The following is a 23,753-nucleotide window of genomic DNA, read 5'->3' on the forward strand; positions in this document are numbered from 1 at the left end:
CACAGCACGAACAGCAATCACGTCGCGGGGTTCGTGGGTGTTGAAACGTTGACTGGGCGTGTAAAACACTTTCAACAGAAAAAGGCGGGAAATGTGGCATCGTGAAAAATGACAAGGCTTTCCCATTTGATGCTGAAGTCTCCAGAGCAGGAGAGGGCGAGACTGAGGGAGTGTCTTCCTTTCGTGACATGCGGGGAGTGCGCCCGGCCTCAGCAGCAGCGCCAGGGTCCTGGGGCTGCCAGAACCCAACGTCAGGGGCATAAGACCACAGAGACGTCTTCTCTCACAGCCCTGGAGGCCAGAAGTCCCAAATCTGCGTGTCAGCAGGGCCGCACCATCTCTCAGGGCTCTGGTGAGAGACCGTTCCAGGCCACCTCCCAGCTTCGGGGGCCTGCTGGCCACTCTCGGGGCTCCTTGGCTTGTGGCAACATCACCTCCCCTCTGCCTCTGTCTCCACGTGGCCTTCTCTGTGCGCCCCCCTCTTACAAGGGCATGACATTGAGTTTAGGCCCCACCTAATCCAGAACGACTCATCCTAACCAGCTATGTCTTCGAAAACCCTACTTCCTGGGGAGGCCCCCTCCTGAGGTGCTGGGCGGTCACGAATTTTAACAGACACCGTGTCCAGGGGATCAATAATGAAACGAGACAAGCTTCTGAGCAGGCAGGCGCCGGCCATCATCTGATCCAGCCCCTCCCTCTGTGGGAAACTCTCTTACCTTACAACCCTCCAACAGGGTGTCACCTCGCTCGGCCTGAGCACCACCTCCCAGGACGGACACCCCCTCCCCCTGCCAAGGGGAGGACCTGTACCTACTGGAAAATATTCTTCCAATGCTGACCTCAGACCCACCGCGCGTGCTCGCTGTCTGGCTGGGGGTTCACCTCTGCCTCCTGGAGTGACGAGGAACAGGGAAGAGTGATCATGACTCCTTCCTACACTGTCAAGCCCAGCGCACAGGTGTGTACACAGGTGCACACACCACACAGATGCCCACAGGTGCACACAAGTACACACAGATGCACACAGGCATTCACACAGGTACACACAGGTGCACACAGATGCCCACAGGTACATGCAGACGCACACACAGATGACCGCAGGTGCACACAGATGCTTACAGGTGCACACAGATACACACAGGTGTGAACACCAGACCACACAGCACACAGATGCCCACAGGTGCACACACATGCACACAGGCACACACAGGCATACACGGGTGCACAAAGGCATGCACACAGGTGCACAAAGGTGTGCATACTGACACACACAGCACACAGATGCACCCAGGATCCCACAGGTGGACACAGGCACCCACAGGTGCACACATATATGCACACAGGTGGACACAGACATGCACAGGTGCACACGGGCATGTGCACAGAGATGCACACAAGCATACACACAGGTGCACACATGCAAAGAGGTACACACGCGGTCCCACAGCTGCTTTTCAAATGACCTCTCCCCACCCTAACTACCACCCTGGAATTTTGCACGAGCGTCTGGAAGCCCCAGAACATACCCAGAACCCAGATCTAGCCCCACAGCAGTTGAATGGCAAAGAGGCGACAGTTCCTAATAGTTGCTGCAATGGGCCACCTCATTTCAAGCCCATTTCTTCTGCCCCGTTTCTCTGTATATACGTTCAAACATATGCGGAGCGGGGCGGGAGGGGGGGGTGGTGGCGGGGAGGGCTTCCTCGGGACTCCTGTTAAATTTAATCCACAGCCCACCTATCTGGCTCTGTCATCTGACACATCAGCCTGTCCATCAGTTCGTATCATCCCTGGGTTGAAAGCAGGAAGGAAGAGCCTGACCGAGGCTGGCGAGGAACGCTGGGGGAGGGGGGTGAGCAGAGCCGGTGGGTGGCCATGGCTCTGTACTTTTTAAGGGTACAGCTATTAAATCGTAGCAGCGAACATAGAAAGAAAGCTTCACTAAATCATTCCGGATGGCTTTTATCCTTCAAGTTTAGAATATAACAAACTCCTTAATGGAAAATTCAGACCTTTGCTACTCCATGAATTTCTTTTATTTCTTCCAGTTTCACCGAGATACAACTGATATAGGACACCGTATTAGCTGTAGACACACGAAACGGTGGCTTGATATTCCTATATACAGCGATCACCACAACAAGCTAGGTTAACATCCATCGCCTCACAAAGGGACACGTTCTTTATCTCGTCGTGATTCCGAGAATTTCTCAGTGGCAGCTGTGGGTGGCATCGTCAGGTGCCACTGAGACAGGTCAGGGTCAGTTTCACTGGGGCACGACCCAGTGTCCTGTTGAGGCCAAGTGCAGCCCACGTCCCCCGGTCATGATGCGCTCCCGTGCGTACCAAGCACGGGTGGCTGTGTGCCGTGCAGCTCCCGTGGGCGCCCGCTGCTGCCACGTGGCTTCCCACACCCACACAAGACTATCTTCATCCTACAAGACAGGACATGGCCCAGGAGCTGCCCGAGGGCACAGGGAGGAGAAGACTGAGCCATTCTTGCCTTTGAATCCATGCTTACGTTGAACTTCATTCTCCCTGGTTGGAGATCTTCCACAAGAAGACAGCTTACACGGTGGCCTCACTGACGCACTTCGTCCCACTGCACTGTTCCCAGGCTCCTCTGCGAACACGACCCCATCACGTCACCAGCAAGGTGGCAGCCGCTGGGCACCCTCGCCAGCCAGGCTCTCGGCTCCGCAGGCCTCCGTCTGCCTGACCAGCCGCCGGGGCCTAGGGCCGCCTCCCTCCAGCTCCAGCGGGCTCTGGAGAAGGCATCCATCACGGAAAGCCTGCCCACACTGACTCCTGCCCTGCACACTAGCGTCCCGGGGCCACCGCGGCAAAGCGCCACAGGCTGGTGGCTTGAACCACAGGTGCTTGTTTCCATCTGGAGGCTGGAGGTCTGGGACAAAGGTGTACGCACGGCTGTTCTCTTGAGGCCTCCCTCCCGGGCTCGCAGACGACCGCCTTCCTCCCAAACAGAAGTGCCCCCACCCCCCATGTGCGTCCTGACCTCTTCTCCTAAGGAAGCGGCAGACTGGATTAGGTCCCACCCACCACGTGACCGCCAACTGCCTCTTCCGAGGCCCCATCTCCGAATACAAGTGCGTCCTGACGTGCCGGGGTTAGGGCTTCAGCACATGAATTCACGTCACCTGTGTGTGTCCCTGCTTCTCCCTCCACGGCCCGCGACCCCAGCACCCCTGCCCCCACTCCACCACCGCACCCCCTGCCCCCTCTGTGCTTTGTGCCTCGTCCTCCCAACCCCATGTCTTGGCCGCAGCCCGGACGCTCAGCTCATAGCCCTTCATTCCTGCACACCTAAAGCAGGGGTGCCCCCAACACCCCACTCACAGCCTGCCCTTCCTGGCAGACTCCTCCGCGGCCTCTCCTCACCAAAGAGGACAGTGCCCCTGCCCCTGGGCCAGGCCTGCGGAGTCCTGCACTGGAGTCTCCCGTTCCACTCATACATGTTTTCCTAACAGTACCCTTGGGCCGGCATTTTGCCTCACGAACTCCCCACAAACACCCCCGAGCAGGTGCTTTGGTCACCCCTTTTACAGATGAATAAACTGAGGACCAGACAGGATGGGGCTTTCCCGGGACCTCACACAGGACGGGCAGGAGCAGGACATGTGGGAGGCCAGTGACTGTGTCGTGAAGGACTGGGTGCCCCAGTCTCATGGACGACGTGGGCGTGTAACCCCTTACCTACAGTACAGCGGGATACGTACTGCTGTGGGCTGAATGTGCACCCAAACGATGCCATGCAAGTCCCAATCCCCCTGTAGCCCAGAATGTGACCTTGTTTGGATACAGGGTCTTTGCAGATGTAATCAAGTTAAGATGAGGTCAAGCAGGGTGGCCCGTAACCCAGTGCGACTGGTGTTCTTGTAAGAAGGGGGACCAGGGCCAGATCCACATCGGGAGCCATATGAGGACAGATACAGAGCAGAAGGCCATGTGCCACCGAGGCGGGTAGTGGGGTGACACAGCCCCAAGCCGGGACTGGCTGCCAACTCCACAGACAGTAGAGGGAACGAAAGGCCCTCCCTGAGCCTGCAGAGGGGGCCGGGCCTGCTCACCAGACCCCCAGCCTCGACACCCGGGCCAGGATCTGCTTCCGCTGAGTGAAGACGCCTGGCTTGTGGAACTTTGTTCCGGCAGCCCCAGGACACCGCTGGGCGCACTGTCTGGTGGGTGGGCCACGAGTTACCCTCCTTTTGTCAAAGAGCAGGTGGCATGCTACTTGCAGCCCGAGACCGTGGCCATGGCATGAGTCGGAGCAGAACAGGCAGCGCCAAGCTCCCCCAGAACCACGAGCCCGTCCGGCCAGGGGTACCCGCTGTTCAAGGGAGCACGCAGACACACGAACGCCAGCCCAGATCGGGGAGCCTCCCACCAGCAGGTGGACAACTTGCCAGACAGTCTCCAGGGAGCTCACGGCATCTGGATGCCCAGCGCAGGGCCAAGCCTGGCACGTACGTCCAGCTGCAGGGAGTCCCCTCTGGGAAGGACCAAGCCCACGATGGATGCCTCGGCATGTGGAGGAGGAGGGGTCGGATGCTGGCCCCGAGCACTTACACGGTGCAGTGGAGGAAATGTGTGCCCCCCCCCCCACATTTACAGGTTGAATCCTAGCCCCCAAGGTGATGGCGCCAGGCGGTAGGGCCCTTGGGAGGAGATCAGATCACAAGCCTCATGAACGGGATGAGTGCGGGGGGAAGAGACCCCCCCCCCCCAGGAGCTCCCTCAGCCCTTACTGAGCAGTCACTGCCATACGGCACACCGCACGGGTTGAAAGGGTGGAGTTTATAAGTTCTGACATGTGGACGGACCCATGACACCATCCCCACAATCCAGACGGTGAAGGCAGGTGGCCTGTATCACCCGGAAAGCTTCCTCCCGCATGTTGCGGTCTCTCTCTCGCACCCCTCTCTGCCTCCCGGCCACCACCCAGCCAACCACTGACCTGTCTCCTGTCACTCCAGATCGCTTTGCGTTCTCTGGGATTTTGCATAAATACCGCTACTCAGCAAGGCTCTCTTCTGTGGTCCGGCTTCTTCCACTTAGCGTAACTGCCCAGAGAGGCAGGCGTGCTGCCGCGTGGACCCGCACTTCACTCCTCACTGCTGCGGAGTGGCGCCCCGGCGCGCGGACGTCCCACGATCGGCTTGGCCGTTACGGATGTACACCTGAGCGATTTCCAGCTTGCGCTCTCACTGACAAGGCTGCCGTGAATGTAAGGACACGTGCTCTCGTTTTAGAAACGAGCTGGGTAGACGGGCATGGGGCTTGCTCTCGCCCACACAAACCTGCAGAGACGGGACTGCTGTGGCCTCTGGTTACGGCAGAGAGCATCGCGATCACCGGCAGAGAACCTAACTTTGGGGAGCGGAGGGGTGTTTGGGCGGCTGAAGGCTGCTTACCTTTTTGTGGTTGTTCAGGCAAAAGGCAAGCGAATCAACTGTCAGTGGGAAACAGTTCACTGCGGTGAACAGAACAAGAGTGCAGGGGAATCACCAAAGTCGTGGCCTGGGGGAACAGCCCCCAGGGCCTGCTTAGTGTGAACACGGGCAGTCCCTTAGGATCACCACCCTCCGGGAGGGCTTAGGAGACGTCTCCCCACATGCCACAGCAGGTGCTCATGTCATGTGATGGGCCCTGACATTTAGCGGGTTCACCAGCGTCTGAGACAGGGACGAACCTCCCAGCCTCCCAGCCTCCCTTGCAGCTGGGCCTGGTCACATGACTACATGTGGGCCAATGGGATGTAAAAAGAAGCGGCACCTACAGCTTGTGGGTCAGGACCTTGGAGGGGGGGGGAGACCCCCAACCCCGCTCTCACCTCCCAAGCCCTCTACCAGAGGCTTGGGACACAAACAAAGGGGAGCCCTCTGAGACCAAGCGTGTGAAGGCAGCACCCTAAGGGCGGGGACCCCAACAGAAGAGACTGGGTCTCCAGGTGATCTCCGGGAACTCGGCCACCTCCCTCTGGACAGTCCCTTCTGACCTCGCGAAGGCTCTGTTTGGAGCCCTGTCCACATCCTAACTAGCACCACGTTTCTGCCTCGTCCCAGCATCGAGCCTCTGCCCGGAGCTGCAGGACAGGCTGGGGCAGGGAGCACCGATGTACCATGGACAAAACAGAACACCTACGGCCAGGACAGGCCATCTGACTGCCCAGCCGCACAACCAGGCCGGGCCGAGCGGACGCCCCACCAGCACCTGTGCGGGGGCACTCCCTCTGCCATGCTGGGTCTCTTTTGTCCCCACGGTGGCCCTGAGCTCCCAGGTTCTCTGGATCAGTGCCCCCTCCGTGTCCCCCACATGCATCTTCAAGGCAGCTGGCCCCCTGGAGACATCCACAACAGATGTCCCCCGTGACAAAAATAACACTGCAAATGAGATGCCCACTTACAGGGACTGTTCACCAAGCACAGCTACAAGGCTCCTAACCCACGCGGCCAGCTTCCAGGAAATCAGAAGGTGACCTCCCTGGGAGAGAGCGACAGTCCGAGGCGGGGGGACAGAGGGCCTGGGTACCCAGCCCAGCCTAGACACCTGCGGGGCAGGATCATGACCTTCACACTTCAGGACTCCACTTTCTCCTCTGCTGAGGGTTGGGGACAGACCCCACAAGCCCCCAGCCCGTCTCCAGGAGGCAGACCCCACAGCTCTGTGTGATACACTGACCCTCGGGGCAGTGGGAGGAGAGGTGAGCTGCCTCCCTGCACTCCTCCTACAGGAAGTCCACTCTCTTCCAAACTAGCTCTCTGCCTCGTTCCCCAGTCGGCTAGTCTGCGTCTCCTCCCTACTTCCTTCCAGGAGTTCCACTGCCAAGTCCTGCTGGGCTGGCGGGGGGGGTAGGGGGTCGGGGAGGGAGGGTATGGCTTGCAAGCTACAAACTTTCGAAGTCGAACCTGGGGCCCTGGGGCCCTGAAACCCCGGCCCCTCTAGTTGGCTTCACCATTACCCCTCAGGCAGTTTCTCCCTGGAGAGAACCTTGTTCTCGGGCCTGCCCCTGCCCCAGGGTCCCGGCTGTACCCAGTCCCCAAGAACCGGGGAATCTGAGCACTGAGAAGCCCCCCGCAGATGTACCTCCCCCTGCCCAGCTCCAAAACGAACCTAGTGACCTTTCCTTGGCCAGCTCCAGCCCCCGTCCCCGTCCCACCCACCAGGAGGGTCCTCCTCTGCGGCCCCAGACAAGGACAGGCTGAGGGACTACCGACCCTGGCCGAGCACTTTGGACCCCATACTGACACCTGGCCCAGACGTGCCCCGTGCCCAGCTTTCGGCAGACCCAGCTTGTCCTGCCCCCACACGCTCCCCTGGACAGTGGGGCCGGGGCTGACCCGTGACCTCAGGGCAGACACAGCAGCCTGGACGTGGGTGCGTCCCCCACTCTGCTGCGTCGCAGGCGGCAGAGTCCCAGGCAGTGATGACCAGGCTGAAATGGCCGGCAGCAGGGCCAGCGAGGACAGCCCTGTCCCTTTTTTTTTTTTTTGAATTGAGGTGAAATTCACATAACATAGAATTGGCCATTTGATGTTTTATTTTTTTAATGTGTATTTATTTTTGACAGAGAGAGAGAGAGAGAGACAGAGCATGAGCTGAGGAGGGGCACAGAGAGAGGGAGACACAGAATCCGAAGCGGGCTCCAGGCCCCGAGCCGTCGGCACAGAGCCCGACGCAGGGCTCAAACCCACGAACCGCGAGATCATGACCCAAACCGAAGTCGGACGCTCAACCGACGGAGCCACCCAGGCGCCCCAGAATTAACCATTTTAACGTACACAATTCAGTAGCATCTAGAACGTTCACAATGTTGTGCCACCATCACCCTATCTGGTTCCAGAACGTCTCCATCATCCCAAAAGGAGACCCTGTACCCACTAGGGAGACGCTCCCTAGTCCCCTCATGCTCTTTGATGTCATGAGCACCAGTGCTTTCAGAACAGGATTGTCACACTGTCCTTGGGCTCTTGGTTTCGCCACTTACCCCATCAACACCCGGGGGACGTTCCAAGAGTGTCGCTTGAAGGAACGGGCAAAATCCTAAGCTGCCTTCTACCCCGAGAAATTCCCCACGTGGGGTCCTCATTCATCCATGTATTGAACACGTACCCCTCGAGCACCTTCCCAGTGTCCAGCTCTGGGTCAGGCAGTGACAAACGGGCATGAAAAGGGTTCAACCCGGCCACCCAGGAGCTGGGTGATGAGCTGGAAACGCAGAGGAGTAAACAGCTAAATGACAACGCCACGTGCTAAGCACTTTGAGAAGAACGTGAAGAAATATTCCACCCACGGAGTGGCCCTGCCACCCTCCACGAGCATTTCCACTTGTGCTCCCATGCTGGCTAGCATGGCCACCTGTCTCTCCAGCGCCTTTTTTTTTTTTAAGTTTATTTTGAGAGAGCGCGCGCAAACAGGGTAAGGGCAGAGAGAGAGAATCCCAAGCAGGCTCCTCACTGTCAGCACAGAGCCAGATGCAGGGCCCAAACCCACGAACCGTGAGATCATGACCTGAGCCGAAATCAAGAGTTAGAGGCTCAACTGACTTGAACTACCCCGGTGCCCCTCTCTTAGCCATCTGTACACACCTAAGACAGGGACACGTGTGCAGGACGAGACCAGAGCCAGCAACTCACAAAAGACGACTTTAAGAGGACCCCAAGGTAGCAAAGTGTCTAATCTCACCAGTCACCAAAGCAATGCGAATCTAAACAAAAACACACTTCCGTTTTTTCCACCAGCTGGATGTTGAAGCTGCTGATTGCATCCAGCCCTTCCGCTGGGAAATGACCCTCTTCGCACGCTGGCTGGTGGGATCCGAAGCTGGGTAATCCTCCTGGAGGGCAGACTGGCGCTTGGATCAAAAGCTTTCAAATCGTGTTTAACCTTTAACTCAGCAATTCCACTTGTAGGAATTTACCCTAAGGAGAAACTCAGGAGCAAACGCAAAGATTTATCTCCAAAGATTTATGTACTAGAATATTTGCAGCTTATGGCATCAAAAGACTGATAACAGGCTGAATGTCCAGCTCCAGGGGGTCAGTAAATAATTTGTGCACTCATTAAAAATCCTATTGTGGAAGAATATTGAATGCCGTTGCGAAGTGTTCGTAAACCATCAAATGAAAAGGTCTATAAACCCGACCGTGCAATACAGGGCCAATTATATGCCTTCGGCCTCCAGAACAGGCTAGAAGGACTCACCCTCCAGGGCTGGCAGCAATTCCCTCTGCAGATGGGCGCTGGGTGATTTTGTTATTTGTTCTTGAACTTTCCTGTCTACACTAAGTCTCCCACCTTGGACCTGAATTGTGTTTGTAATCAAGAAAAACATAAGGAGTGTTTTCCTAATTCGATTAGAAACGTTACAGAGGCCGGAGCTCCAGCTTGCAGGAGGAGGGAGAATGAAAGCAGCCCTGATAAATGCGGGGAGCCGCCTGCAGGGTCGGAAGGTTCTCCTGCCTCTGACCGAGAAGCTGACGGAGCGCCCCGGGGAGCACACGCCCGCTGCCAGCCGCACCTCGCATGAGCTGGCTTGACCCGGTGCTGATTATGCAAATCCATCACTGGGCTAATCAGGGAGATGTGTCTTTGCTGCCGTTGTTTTTATTTGTTGCTTGGTAGCCAGACTCAAAACATCACTGCAGAGGAGCGACCGAGGGACAGCTTTCTTTATTCTAGAAGGAAACGTCCGGTGATGTCCCGCAGATCCAACTTCCCCCATGTTCCTTTCAGATCAGGCTTGAAATTGATTTGCTGCTGCCACGCCGCGGGGAGCTCTCTGTGTGCCCTCAGGGCTCAGGGACCATCACGGCCCTCCTTGGGGCTCTTTTCAGAAGGCCCGTGCCCAGGGTTGTTATTTTTTTTTTTTTTTTTTAATGTTTATGTATTTTTGAGACAGAGCGTGAGCAGGGGAGGGGCAGACAGAAAGGGAGACAGGGAGACACAGAATCCAAAGCAGCTCCAGGCTCCGAGCTGTCAGCACAGCGCCCGACGCGGGGCTCGAACCCACAAACCGTGAGATCATGACCTGAGCCAAAGTCGGATGCTGAACCCACTGAGCCACCCAGGTGCCCCAAGCGTTATTATTCTGAACTAAAGTTCTGGAAGTTTCATCCCCAAAATATGTATTTTTAAAGCTTGTGATTCGTGAGAGAAAGAGAATGAAATAAATAATATTTATCAAATTCCTACTTCATGCTAGGCACCTAACGTGCATTTTCTCATTTACTCTTCAAAAATTAATGCTGTGAGGTTGGCATGGTTGCCCCCAGCTTGCAGATAAGGAAACTGAGTCTCTGAGAGTCTAAATAACCCAGGCCTTCAGGGCTGGCTCCAGACATGGAAGGGGGCTTCCCCCAGCCTGAGCCACCTGAGAGGACACGAGCGAGTCCAGGATGGAGACCACAGGCTGTGACCCACCCCCCCCCCCCCGCCCACAAGGGCCCAAGGAACCAAACTCCGCTTAGACCCCCATAAGTGCTTGCTGCCCCGCTTTGCAGACAGCCATCAGAGGACGGATGCAGCTCCGTGTCACCTGGCCACTCCCACCCAGCACAGGGACCCAGCGGCTGAAGACGCCCAAGGGGCCGTCGGGGGAGACAGTGCAGCTGCGCAGAGCACAGGAGTCTGAGCCCCCTTCCTCGTGAAGCCAGGAGGTTTTCAGAAGCCAGGAGACAACTCTATTGGGAGAACAGCACTAATTAAATTTACTGGAATCATTGAAGAGGAAATTATTTAATATTCCGAACAGATTTAATATTTGAAAGCACGGATGGCCTTGATCCGTCGTGGGTGGGCTCTCTGTCACGGGGGCCCATGCGAGCGGGGGTCCGTGTCCCAGCCCGTGGGAGGAAATGGAGCCACACGGGGACACGCTGCCGTGGAAGCAGAGGGAATGGAGAGGAGCCAGGAGTGGGCCGAGGGGCGAGATGCTCCTCGTAATCCTGAGCGGCTCTGCTCCCACCCTCCACAGGCCCCTGCGGCCACCCCTTACAGCGACATGAAGCCCTACCCATGACCCCTGCGGGTCCCCGGCATCTGCCCTCCTGCGCCCCCCTTCCTGTAACCAGTGTCATCGCTGGCCAAGCCACACGTCAGGCAGGAGGGTCCGGAAGGCAACGTACTCCCAGGGATGCAGGATCCAAACGCCTCTGAGCCCCAAGGCGGACGAGGGAGGCGAGTGGGCACCTGTACCAAGTCCCTGAGATACCCGAGTCTGGCCCTTTGGGGTGCTGCCCAGAGACCATCACAAGGCCCTCTGAGAAGCGGAGCCTGCAGGAGCCACGCCCCATGCTCTCACCCGGTCACCAGGGCCCAACCCCAGACCTCTGACGAGCAGCCGACACCAGACCTCTCTCTGCGGGCTTGCTGGCGGGGCCCCAGGCCGGGAGTCAGCCTCAGTCCCCGCCTGGGCACGCGCTCGGGGTCGTGGCATTCTGGGTGCAGCACAAGCAGGGGAGCAGAAGGGACTGTGTGGCCGTAGGGACAGCGGGCTGGGGCTCCACCAACCCCAAGGCCAGCTGTGTGGACCCCTGCAGGCAGGAGAAGGGGAGGGACAGGGCAGGGGGAAGGGATGCCAACTCTCTCCCCAGTGAGGAGGGGCGGATCACTTCCTGATGGGACGCTCCAGCCAAGAGTGGGGCTGGCCACGGTGAGGAGGGGTCCCAGCCTCCAAGTGCAAAACAGGACAGCTCACTTCACCCAGCTTAATCAGAAAGAGAATCCCTTGGAACTCACTAATGGGGCAGAGCTGGCCTGGGAGAGTCATTGCTGTCTCACACACACACACACACACACACACACACACACCCCTCTCTGGTCCTCCCTACCGGCTGACCTAATCTCTCCCAGTGCAAGCGAGTGTCCTCACATACTGGGGCAGGAGGCAGAGGACAGATCAGGGCCACTGAGTGTCAGTGACTGCAGCCTCTCAGCCAAGCGGCCCCCCGGCACACAGACAGCATCCGCCGGCCCTGGTAAGCCACCGCGAAGGAAGCAGTCTGTGTGGACTGGGGGGACAGGCAGAGGCCACAGCAGCTCCCGCCCCAGGGTGCCCAGTCTCAGACATGCAGAGGGCCACCCCGTTGCTGCCTGGCCCCAGGGCTCCCAGCAGAGAAGTGTGGAGCACAAAGGAGGCACCAGATCAAATGCAGGCCCAGCAAGTACTACAACCAGCCTTCAGGGAGAGCCCTGGCCTCAATGAAACTTCGGCAGTGATATATATATGTGTGTGTGTGTGTGTGTGTGTGTGTGTGTGTACACATATATGTAAGTGACTGTCTGCCTCACACTCCAGGGGCTGGAGACCAGGCACGTGCTTTATAACTCTAATTAAAAGTCAATAAACCGAATGCCAGGTGAGTCCAATTGAGGTTTCCATTCTGCATCAGAATCAGCTCTCGGGGTTTAGCTGAGGCTCCCTCTCCCGTCTTCTGACCCTCTCTCTACCTGGACACCAGGAGTTTCCTGACAGTGGCCCCCCAAAGCACCACCCTTAGACGAACAGAACCCTGAGACAGGTATTTTGTTGTTTTCTTTCATCGTCTCTCCCACTTAGTTTCCTGTTCACACTAAAGACGAGGCAGGTCTGTAGCCCCCATCCAAGCTCCTAAAACCCCACGAAATAACCCTTGAGCCAATTTCTCTCTGTTAGCCTTCGCCCATCTGCCTTCGGGGCTCAGCCTCTGCAGCACCAAGCTCACCGGGCTGGCCGCCTTTGGGCATCGGTCAGAGGAGCCCCTGAATCCAGAAGGACCACCATGCCTCTCCCGCACTCCCAGGAATGCTGCCTTGAGCTCTGTCTTCAGTGGGGAACCGCAGACCCCCTTGCACGTGACCATGGATCAGCCCCTGCCCGGCTCACCCCCGGGGCCATAGCAGGAAGGAAAGGTGGGAGTGCCCCCGCTCCCTGCGGGTGCTCACGGGCCGGCAGCAGAGCGAACCCCACTCCCACCCCAAGGCAGACTCAAACTCACATCCAATGTGGGCTTCTAGGCTCACTGGACCCAGCCCCGAGGGTTCACAAAGCACCCACTGTGTTCCAATCAGCACAGGTAACAAGAAACAGGAGGGCAGCAGACCCCCAGAGGACAGAAGCCATAAGAGGGGTCAGTGTTGGGCACAAAGAGATGCGACACCCAGGACTCTCACCCTGCCCTTTACTGTCTACACCTCCCTGACTTCACCCGTTTCCTCGACTATAAAAGTGACACCGACACAGGTGATCTGCAGGGTCTCCCCAAATTCTCTGCTGTAATTCAGGTGTAAACTGTGAGGCGGGGATGAGACAAGCCCGGAGCTCGGGGGCAGGGGCCACGGTCAAGGGTTGGAGGGCTCCAGGAAGGCTTCCTGGGGGCCCTGAGGCTTGGCCCGCACACACAGGCCCTGGAACGAGAAGCCAGTCCTCAAAGGCACCACATGGCAACCTGCAGGTTCTGCCCTCTTGGAGGCTGGAGACGGTGGCTGGAAAGGAGCCCAGAAAGCCTAGGGCCTGGCGTCCAGGGGCTTCTCTGGCCAGGTGAGGCCAGGTGAGGCCACACGGCCTCCCTGCCTCCCCCCAGACCGTTCCCCTGAGCACAGACTGTGAAGCCAGAGAAAACTGAGGCCGAGTCACTTTCGCTAGACACAGTGACATAATCAGTTACCTTAAAACTCTTAAAAGTTATAAAAAAAAAAAAAAAACCTCTTAAAGTTATCTTGAAATAATTAAATATGAGGTAAAACACAGAAGCCAAAAAAGGAAAAGGCTTCTAACTAAAAAGGTCCCTGGCTGTCCTTTACTTACTGATTCATCAGAACTTTTTATTTGTGAACAACTCCCAAATGATGGATTTCCTTCACAAATAAAAAGTTCTGGCAAACCAGTAAGTGCAGGACAAACAACCCACAGGGAAACAACCGCATGGAAAGATGTCAACGGTTCCCGAGCATAGGAAGGCGTGTTCCACTTGCTCGTAACTACAGAAATTCAACTAACAGCACCGTTACTAAGCGTCAGGCTGGCAAAAATATTTAAAATAGCCAGCATTCAAAAAGGAAGGAGTAGAAAGACCCCCTCTGATACATGGCAGATGCAACTAAATCGGTAAAACCTGTTGGAGGGGCTATCGGGGAAGTTGACTAGTTTTTGGTCACACGTACCTTTGGTTCCACCCATAGGACTCTTTCCTGCTGATCTATGTTCACAGTGCGTTCACGCCACACGTTAAGTGCAACATCGTCACAGCAGCAATAGCGTTAGGGGCAGGGGGGGGGGGGATGGGCCACCTGCTGGGGAATAAATTAGGAGGCGCCCATATGGAGGCATATTATGCCATCTTGTTTTTGAACAAGGGAAGCTATATGTGCGGGCACATCACTACCTCCACGAAAGAACTGTCACCAAAACAGCAAGTTCCAGAACCATATACATAACTGATGAGAGGGACTTAAAGGAGAGGGTCAGCCAGGAACCTTTTTCTGCTTTTCAACTTTTCTATACTTTTTTGAATTTTTTGCCACAGTTTTGTTTTGATTTGTTTTCAAAGAAAAAAAGTGGTTTTAAGGGAAACGAGAAGGCTATGTTCGGGTTTTCTCGGTAAACTTAATTATCTTTTCCACTTCACTTTTTTATGGCTAATGTTAAATGAGCTTCTTTCAGGGGAAAAAAAGCGTAAAGTATGGATTTTTCAAATAGACACAGGTCTAAAAAACCATTCATAATCCCAGAATTGAAACTCAACCACTGGTAACACTTGGGGTTTTATCTACCCAAACTTAGTTTATGCGTGTACCCGAGTATGTGTACAGACATGGTTTGGGTTCTGTAATGTGTTTTTTGTCATATTCTGAGTCACTCCCACGAGCACAGAAAGAAGCTGTAAAATCTGCCAGCAACAGCGACACTGAGGCCCTCCCTGCCAGTCTTCCAGACTGCACTGACTCTCTCCTCCCCCTAGCAGGAAGATCCCTTGAAAGAGTTGTCTGCATGTGCTGGTCCCATTTCATGCCTGCCTGTGTTCTCCTAAAGTGATTCTAAGCAAGTCTAATGCCGCTCTTCTGCATAAAAACCTGTCATGGTCACCACTGCCGCCCTCCAACATGGCTAGTCCCTCTGACAAAGTGGACATGGCCATTAGCCCACTTGCTCCTTGAAGGCCTCTCCTTTCTAGGCCTCTGGGACACCACCTTCCCTCTAGGATGCCTTCTCAGGCACCTTGCTAGTTTCTCATCTCCCGAAGCTCCAGACATGGAAGTGTCCGGGGACTCCATCTGGGGACATCGTCCCTTCTAAACAGGAAAGATGTCACTTCTCGCATTATTGGGTCCATGGCTTTAAACATCATTAGCGTAACCCCTAGAGCAACCACTAAACACAGTGCAACAGACAAGGCTACAAAGTCAACACACAAATTAAAATGGACCATGAATGCAAGCAAAAGTAACCACAATGAAGGCAGAAAAGGAGGTACAAATGGACAAGAACCAGAGAACTCAAACAGAAAGCAAACAGTCAAATAAGAGAGTTAATGCTGGCCATAACAACAATTACACTAGATGTAAATGTACTAAACCTTACTCCAGTGAAAAGGCAGAGATCGTCAACTGCAGAGATGGACCCAGACTCAAGGTAAAATATGGTCAAAAATATGCAAACAGTAAGTGTAAAACAGCTGTATCAAGTTTATATTAATCCACAGATTAACTAGATTTGAAGACAAAGGGTATTAACAGAGCTAAAAAGTGACTCTGCATAATGACAAAAGGTACCTAATCTGTTGGGAAAGTATAAAACTCAGGAGCAGGTAGACCTAGCAGCAGAACCTCAAAATAATGGGCAAAACAGAAAGAATTAAAGGGGGAGATCCACAGCTATAGTTGGATATCCTAAGACCCCTCCCTCAGCAACTGATAAAACAAGTCATCCAAAAATCAGTAAAGAAATACAAGATCTGACAATGCCATTAACCACCTTGACCTAATTAACATTTGTAAAATGCTATATTTTTCAGATACTCATTCTTTTCAACTGTACACAGAATGTTCGCCAAGATCAATCACGTGCTTGGCCAACCGAGGGGAGAAAGGTCTCAATGATGTCTGCAAGATGGCGGACTAGTAAGGTCTCAGTGCTCGTTTTCCCCACAAAAAAACAGTAAAAACAAGGAAAAAACCACCACACGCTGATGAAAATAGCTGTGACAGAGCTCCAGAGTACAACAAAGGAACAGCAAGAACCCCACAGAGCACAAACACCAAAAATAGACGCATACAAAAGTGCACCTTCTCTCTGCTTGAAGACAATGCAGAGCTCTCTCCCCCCACAAGACAACATGTGCTGAACCCGGGATCTGGCTTCACCTGCCCTCCTGGCCTCTCAGCCTGTGACCAGGTTAAGTCACTGCATAACCCGGCCAGGAAAGGGGAAGGAAAGCTACTGGACCCCCAAGCAGCCGGAAGACGGAGCAGGACCCCCAGGAGCACGCTTGGGACCAGGTTCTGAGGGAGTCTGATCAAGGAGCCTGGGGAACCAGCTAGTGGTATGGGGATTTTGCTGTGTGGTGACAGTGGTGGAGGGTCTCTTGAACCAACATGTGGAGGCTTGAGATCTAGGTACAGGGTCTACAGCTGCAAATAAAACCCCCAAGGTTCCTGCCTTTGGGGAATGGCCGACACGGAAAATGTGGAAGACAGAGACGTAAGGGAACAATGCAAGTGAGTCCACGCTGAGGGGGTGCTGGGAAGGCCACGAACAGGTGGTGAGATGGCAAACGAGCAGGGACACCTCTCTGAGGCCCTTGGGAGCCTTCCCGAGGTAAGAGCTCGGGTATGCTCTACAAATCAAAGGGGGCCGGGGACAGCTCTGGAGGTGGTAGGCCAGGGCTGACGGGACGGGTCAGCACAAGCCACATTACGTTGAGGTTTTTGCTCACGAACAAGCTTTAGAGTCTGAGCAAACGCAACCAGTGGAGAGTTTCCACAGGCAGACACAGAAGGATTGCTTGTTCCAGACGCTCACGCCGGCTACGGTGTGAGGACGGGGAGACCAGATGGAGAGCCACCTAGTCCAGGATAAGCCAGGGGTGCAGAGACCGCAGGGGACCCGCAGTAATGCCCATGTGAGGTCAGGAGTAGTCCCCAGAAGACACTCACTTCTTTTTTTTATGTTTATTTATTTTGAGACAGAGAGAGAGGGAGAGAGAGAGGCATGAGCAGGGGAGGGGCCGAGAGAGACGGAAAGGGAAGAGCCCAAGGAGGCTCTACACCGTCAGCACAGAGCCCGACGTGGGGCTCAACCACACGAACCGTGAGATCACAACCTGAGCCAAAATCAAGAGTCAGATGCTTAACCGACTGAGCCACCCAGGTGCCCTGACCACCCTCACTTCTGACGCCAAGTGCAAGTGAGGAGACCACCCCGGGGTTTCATAATTTGCTAGAAGGACACGCGGAGCTCACAAAAGCTGATACGCTCGTGAGGACGGTTTATCGCGGGGACAGGATACAAATTAAAGTCAACCGAGGGAAGAAGTGAACGCAGGGTGATTCCACACACAATCTCCGCGGCCCTGTCCCGCTGGGGCCACCACAGCATCAGCCCCCCGCGGCACGTGTGACTGCAAGCACAGAGCACTGCCCACCAGGGAAGACCCCCACGCCTCAGTGCCCGCAGTCTTTACCAGGGTCTACCACAGAGACACATGGTTCAGTGCCCACATGGCTGACCTCTGGAGCAAAAGCTGATACCACGTGACCCAAAGCCCCTGCCCACGTCACATGATGCCGTGCCCCAAAACTCCACCTTTTGTCACAGTGTTGGTGTGGCCCAAGCTCCCCCCTCCCCAGGGCAAACCAAGAGCTGGACTTTCCAAGGGCTTAGAGATTACCCCCTAGGGGTGCAGGGGCTGACCCGTCTTTGGGCAAGGTTAAATTCTTTGCTACTCAGAGTCCCACTTTGTGAGCTGGGCTGGCCCCACCTGGCATTTTGGGGACATAAATAAAGAATCAGACTCCAGGGGCGCCTGGGGGGCTCAGTCGGTTGGGCGGCCGACTTTGGCTCAGGTCATGATCTCACCGTCCGTGGGTTCGAGCCCCGCGTCGGGCTCTGTGCTGATGGCTCGGAGCCTGGAGCCTGCTTCACATTCTGTGTCTCCCTCTCTCTCTGCCCCTCCCCCTCTCAAGCTCTGTCCGTCTCTCTCAAAAACAAATAAACGTTAAAAAAAATTTTTTTTGAAAAAAAAGAATCAGACTCCAGAGCAATTATTTTTGGATCCTTGTCCTGCACAGGCTCACGGCCCACATACCAGTTGGGGCAGGAAACTGTTAAGGAGTAAAATTCTAGTGCCTGCCACCCTAGGCAGGGAGGGAGGGGGTTGATTCTGTGAGACGCTGCGTTCCCGACAGACTTTTCTGTTGGGGAGTGGGGGCGGGACTCTGTTTCAGGTCAGTAAGAAAGAAAATGGGAATCTCTGCCATCACCACAGCCGAGACAGACAGACAGAAAGAACACACAAATAAGTCACTAGCTCCAAACCACCCCTTCCTTTGCAAGGAATATGCAGCAGAGAAAAGAAAACCTCTTCCTGTTCCCGAATTTGCACAGATGCGTACAGGAGAAAACCACAACTGAAACGGCCAGAGAAAGTGCTAGTGCAAGCCCCGTGCACGCCCAGAGCTCACACTGTGAGCACTAGGAATTCTCTGTAACTGGCACAAAATCAGTTCAAGGGAGGCCCTGCCCAGCTCATCATCAGGACCTGGAAGCCTGCTCCTCCCTCACGCAGCCTCTGCACAAGGGTCGGAACTCACCAGCCGCTCTGCCAGGCTGCCAGGCGGCCCTGCCCGATTCAGCCTCACCCGTTCCACTGCCCCCTCACCCGGTCACGACGTCCAGCTCTCCTGCCGTGGGGTGAGCCAAGGACGCTGGGAACACCTTCCAGGAGCAGGGTGACCCCAGGGGCAGGCAAAGGGTGCCCAAGGCTCTCCCACCCTGCTTAGCTCTCTGACGCTGCCTCCGCTCTTTCTTACTTCTTGGGGTCCCAGGCACTGGGCATTTTGCTTTCCCTGCCCCCCGACATTATCCGGCCCGCATGGACCACGATGACCTCCTTTATGAAGGATGCAGCGCCACCTAGGCAGGGGTGAAGGGAGGCGGGGGGGGGGGGTAGCCCCCGCTGAAATTGGCCTGTTGTGACAAAGCCTCGCTAACTGGGGAGGCGTCCCCAGCAGGCGGGCAGATGGCGCGAGGTGGAAGGAACCGCGAGATGCCCCGGCAAGGCCCAGCACCACGACACGCGATGCAGAGGTGAGAGGTCTGTACACAGCGGCGAGAGGCGCCCACCTAGACCGGTCCCTGCTCCTCCCACGAAAGCCGTCTCCCTACATCTGCCCCTTTCATCCAGAGCTCCTCCCCCTCCCTCAGCTTCTCTGCTCCCCTCTGCTCTCTCACTGCTGGTGCTTTTGGTATCTTTCCTCCCTGCTCCCCCCACCTCCTGCCTGTAAAAAGAAACCTCCACCTGGCTTCTTACGTACCCAAAATGCACAGTTTGATTTGTTTCTTAGGCAACTCGGCCTCCATATTTTGTCACGTGTTCTGAGCCTGGGCTGTACTTAAAAACAGAGCTTGCAGATCTCAGATGTTGTGCAGAAATTGGTGGCTCCCTCGAAGGTGTTGCCAGAAAACACGAGGATGAAAAGTCCCCGTTATTCACCTGGGGTGGGGTGTGTAAAACCTCATGAAACCCCAGGCCGACCAGCCTGTCGAGAGCGAAACTGAGTCAGAGGGGAGACTCACAGGCGCGAGACAAAGCAGGCTACAGACAAAGGTGCCAGCAGACGGCAGGTGGAGGGAGGCTCTTTTCATACCCGGAGCCCCAGGGAGCCCCTCGCCCCAGCCCTGGTTCTCCGGTCCCTCTACAAAAGCCATGCTCCGCATCTCAGCCGCGCCCCGGGCCTTGTAGGGGCCTGAGCACGGTGCTCTCCTACAAGGAACCGGCAGCATCGACAGACCCCCAGGAGCAGGACCTGCCCTCTGCCCCCAAGCCCGCCCCCCTCTGCTCTGGATGTGCAGAGAGAACACAGGCCCTCACGTGACAGTGCTGGCGGCCCAGGTTCATCATCCCCGCCTTTCTTCTCCAGCAAAGACCAGTGTTTCTTCCCGAAACACAGACACCTCCAGGCAAAGAGCCTGCAGCCTGTCCTCCGGGTCCGCCGGGGAGCCCCAGCAGGCCCAGACCGTCCTTTAACATCCAGGCACGTGGCCCTGTCCCCAGAGGCAGGGGTCCACAGAACAGCACGGACCCCTCCTCCCTTCATGTCTTGCGTGAAGCCTGCAGTCAGTTCCCAAGGATAGTGTCTCAGTCTGCTCAGGTGCTGTAACAGGACACCATAAATTGGGTGGGCCTATAACCATCAGACAACAACTCCCACCGTTCTGGAAGCTCAAAATCCTAGATCGAGGTGCCGCCAGATTCGGTGTTGACGGGTGCTCGCTTCCTGGGTCATAGCCAACGTCTTCTTGCTGTGTCCTTGCAGGACGGGAGGGATGGGGGAGCCTTCTGGGGTCTCTCATTTAAGGTCACTAATCCCATTCATGAGAGCTCCACCGTCATGACCTAAGCCCCTCCCCAAGTCCCCTCGCCTAATACCATCACCCTGGGGGTTAGGATCTCAGCACATGAGTTTGGGGGGCACACACGCTCCGACCGCAGCAGATGGCTTTCACCTTGCAGGGGTTAACAAGGGGCACGCGGCCCGATGCGTAACAGTCCTGACCTGCACACGGGGCCCTCTGCTCCTCCAGAGCAACCCTGGCGTAAGTGTGGTGGCCCCGCAGGGACCCAGGGCTGTGATTTGGAGGAAGGGGGGAGTCACTCACACTCCAGGAATAAATGAAGGACTCCTCCCTGGCTTCTCTAGACCACTCATGAGCATTCAGATCCCCAAATCCCCGAACCGAGAGGGAAGGCCTGAGGCCCACGTGCCGACGTGCTTCCACCTACATCACGTACCTGCAGGGTTGCTGCACAGAGGGTCCCACCTCCACCTGCCCCTGCGTCCTACTCTCAACCCAGCAGCCAGAGCCCAACCCAGGTCAGATCAGGACCCCCCTCCACTCAAAACCCTCCAAGAGCCACCTCCCCTCCCCCAGAGAAAAGGCCAGAGATGCGTGTGTGGGAACGTGCACAGCAGCTCGACTCAAACCTGCCCAAACCTGGCAACGAGCAAGCGTCCGTCAGCGCGAAGATGGGTAAAGAAGCCGTGGCCCATCTGTCGTACGGAAAGCCATTCGGTATTGAAACAGAGGCACGCGTCTGGCACACACAGCAATGTGGATGGATCTCAAGTACACTCCACGGAGCGAACGAATCCAGATGCCAAAGACTGCCCACTGTGTGCGTCCACATGTGTAAGGTTCTAGAACATGACATACTGCCTGGTGCTGGAAATCAGATCCGAGGGCGCCCTGGCTGCGGGGGGAGGCAGGGAGACCATAAAGGGGCAAAACTCATCAAACTAGAGGCTTAAGATCAGAGCCTTTTGCTACGTGCCAGCTACACCTGAGATTAAGGGGAAGACGTGAAAACAGAAAGTTAGTTCTGCGATCCAAGAGTTAACCCCAATCTGGCCACTTGCTCCCCTCTGACAACTTCTCACACATCTGGTTCCACTCCAGCCCCCTCGCTGCCCCTCCCTCCTGCCACAGGGCCTTGGCACATGCCGATCCAGCTCCTGGAACTCTCTGCCCCAGGTCACCCGCTGGCCTCACTCAGGGCTTGCACAAGTGCCGCCTGACGTGCACCGGCTTTGTTTTCACCTGCTCTGTGTGTGTGTTACTCGTCCTCCCCCACTAGAATGGGAGCAAGGACTTTGCTCACAGCTGGGCTGTAGCCCCAGCGCCTAGTACTGGGTCCGGCCATCAGGTGCCTTTAATAAACATGTGCGTGATGAATGGCTTTGGTCAGCGTCCCTCTGGGGTGTCCACCTGTGGAGCAGCTACACACACATCCGTGGTAAAGGCTCTTAGGATAACACGTTCGTCTGAGCGTGGACAGCTTCCTCTCTCCCACAGCCACCAGCTTCCCTGTCCCTCTCCCTGCCTCCACGTGGCCCATGTCTGTGACAAGCCGGCAACAGTCACTGCTGCTCTGTCAGGGATGCCTCGAGCTAATTCCTGCAACTGCCAGAAAGGATGCCTTAATACCTCTGCACAAGACAGAGTAATTATTTCTAAACATAGCCGCCTCCCCCCGCGCTGTCACTATGAGATGCCGGGAACTCTGTAGTCAGTGCCCTAACTCCCAGCCCGGGGAACCCCGGGTCATGTAGGCATCCCCTGAGGGCACCCAATGGGCACGGGCCACACACACCACCCAGCTCACGGGCCCTGCTTCCCCGACTGAACTGGGCTGACAGACACCGGCACCGACCAGGGCCTGGTGGCCTCCGGGGTTCATTCACCCTGATCTCAACCCTCCACCCTACTCGCCAATCACCTGGCCCCACCCTGCCCTATCCCTAACTCCTGCCTAGCTCCCTCATCGGGGGGGAGGGGGGGGGGGACACTCCCAGTGCAAGACTAGCAAGGCTAAGAGAGGAGAGAAGACCACCCCATATTCCTTTCAGGAAACCGAGATGAGAAATCTGGGGACCACCTCCCAGATGGGAAATGTCTAGAAAAGGCCAATCCAGAGACAGAAAACAGATGGGCAGCTCCCTGGGAGAGGGGGACATGGGAGTCATAGCCAGAGCATATGAGGTTTCCCTTAGTGGCAATGGAAGTTCTACTGTTCTGCAGCCGTCCTTGCACAGCTATGTGAGCATTCCAGAAGCCACTCAGCCGCACATTTCAGACGACGAGTTGCAGGATATGTGGATTATATTTTGACGAAGTCGTTGAACAAAAAAAGTAGAAGGCTCTGTAGCAGTTTCCTCGATTCCACATGTTTGGACGACCGTGCACGTGCAAATCGCAAAAGGAACGCGGGTTTGCACGCTCCGTTCACTGTTCCGCTGTTGGAGCAGTAAGAGCACCCCCCCCAAACCCACAGAAGGGCCGGGGAGCCCACACTCAGCTGTGGGGACGGTGGGGAGGGCAATGAGGAAGGAAAGGGCAGTGCACGAGGCTCAATGATCATGAACTCCCAACTGACCCTGCCCCCAAATCGTATTCAGTATGAGGCAGTCTTCACGAGCCACAGTCAGCACACGTGTCACCAACACAACAGTATAACGGCCACCGCCTCGTCCACTACTTCCCTCCGGCCCCAACCACTGGGCTCTGCTGGGCATCTCCCCACCCCACAATGCCCCAGAGACTGCCCGTACCCACAGAATCCTCTGTCATGCCAAGGTCTGAGGGCTAGCGCGGGCATCGGTGCCTAGGTCCACAGAGGGGGGACAAGGTGTCTCCACCCTCAAACTCGCAGGCCAGCCAGACACCCGTTCGGAGGGACGGTCCCACAGCATCTTGGCTAGGGCTTTCCTTCCCACGGCGCAGAACTGTGAGCCAATCACAGCGCCCCAAGAGGCCCACGGAGCCTGCGTGAGGACGCACACACCCTCCTCCCCACGTGTCCTGGCGCCATCGCTCAGTGACTGCCCACCCAGCAAGCCCGCAACCGTTAAAACACACGAGTGTCACTCAGGCCTTACCTGCCCCTGCCTTGGCGTGTCTGCACAGGTCGGAGCTAAATGCAGGAGGTGTGGCGGTGGTCGGCAGAGCTGGTCCTACAGGAGATGCAGACCTCAGA

The 23,753-nt window shown here is 56.1% G+C and overlaps 1 protein-coding gene across 1 annotated transcript in view; it reads right to left on the bottom strand.

Annotated features, from left to right (window-relative positions):
- RBFOX3 (RNA binding fox-1 homolog 3) overlaps window positions 1–23,753 on the bottom strand; it is a 452,855-nt gene extending 429,102 nt beyond the window's left edge. The window contains exon 1 of the mRNA XM_045489765.1: window positions 23,656–23,753. The gene's annotated coding sequence lies outside the window, so the exon portion shown is untranslated. The remainder of the gene's footprint in view (window positions 1–23,655) is intronic.

Source organism: Leopardus geoffroyi, chromosome E1 (assembly GCF_018350155.1).
Source record: "Leopardus geoffroyi isolate Oge1 chromosome E1, O.geoffroyi_Oge1_pat1.0, whole genome shotgun sequence".
Classification (NCBI taxonomy): Eukaryota; Metazoa; Chordata; class Mammalia; order Carnivora; family Felidae; genus Leopardus; species Leopardus geoffroyi.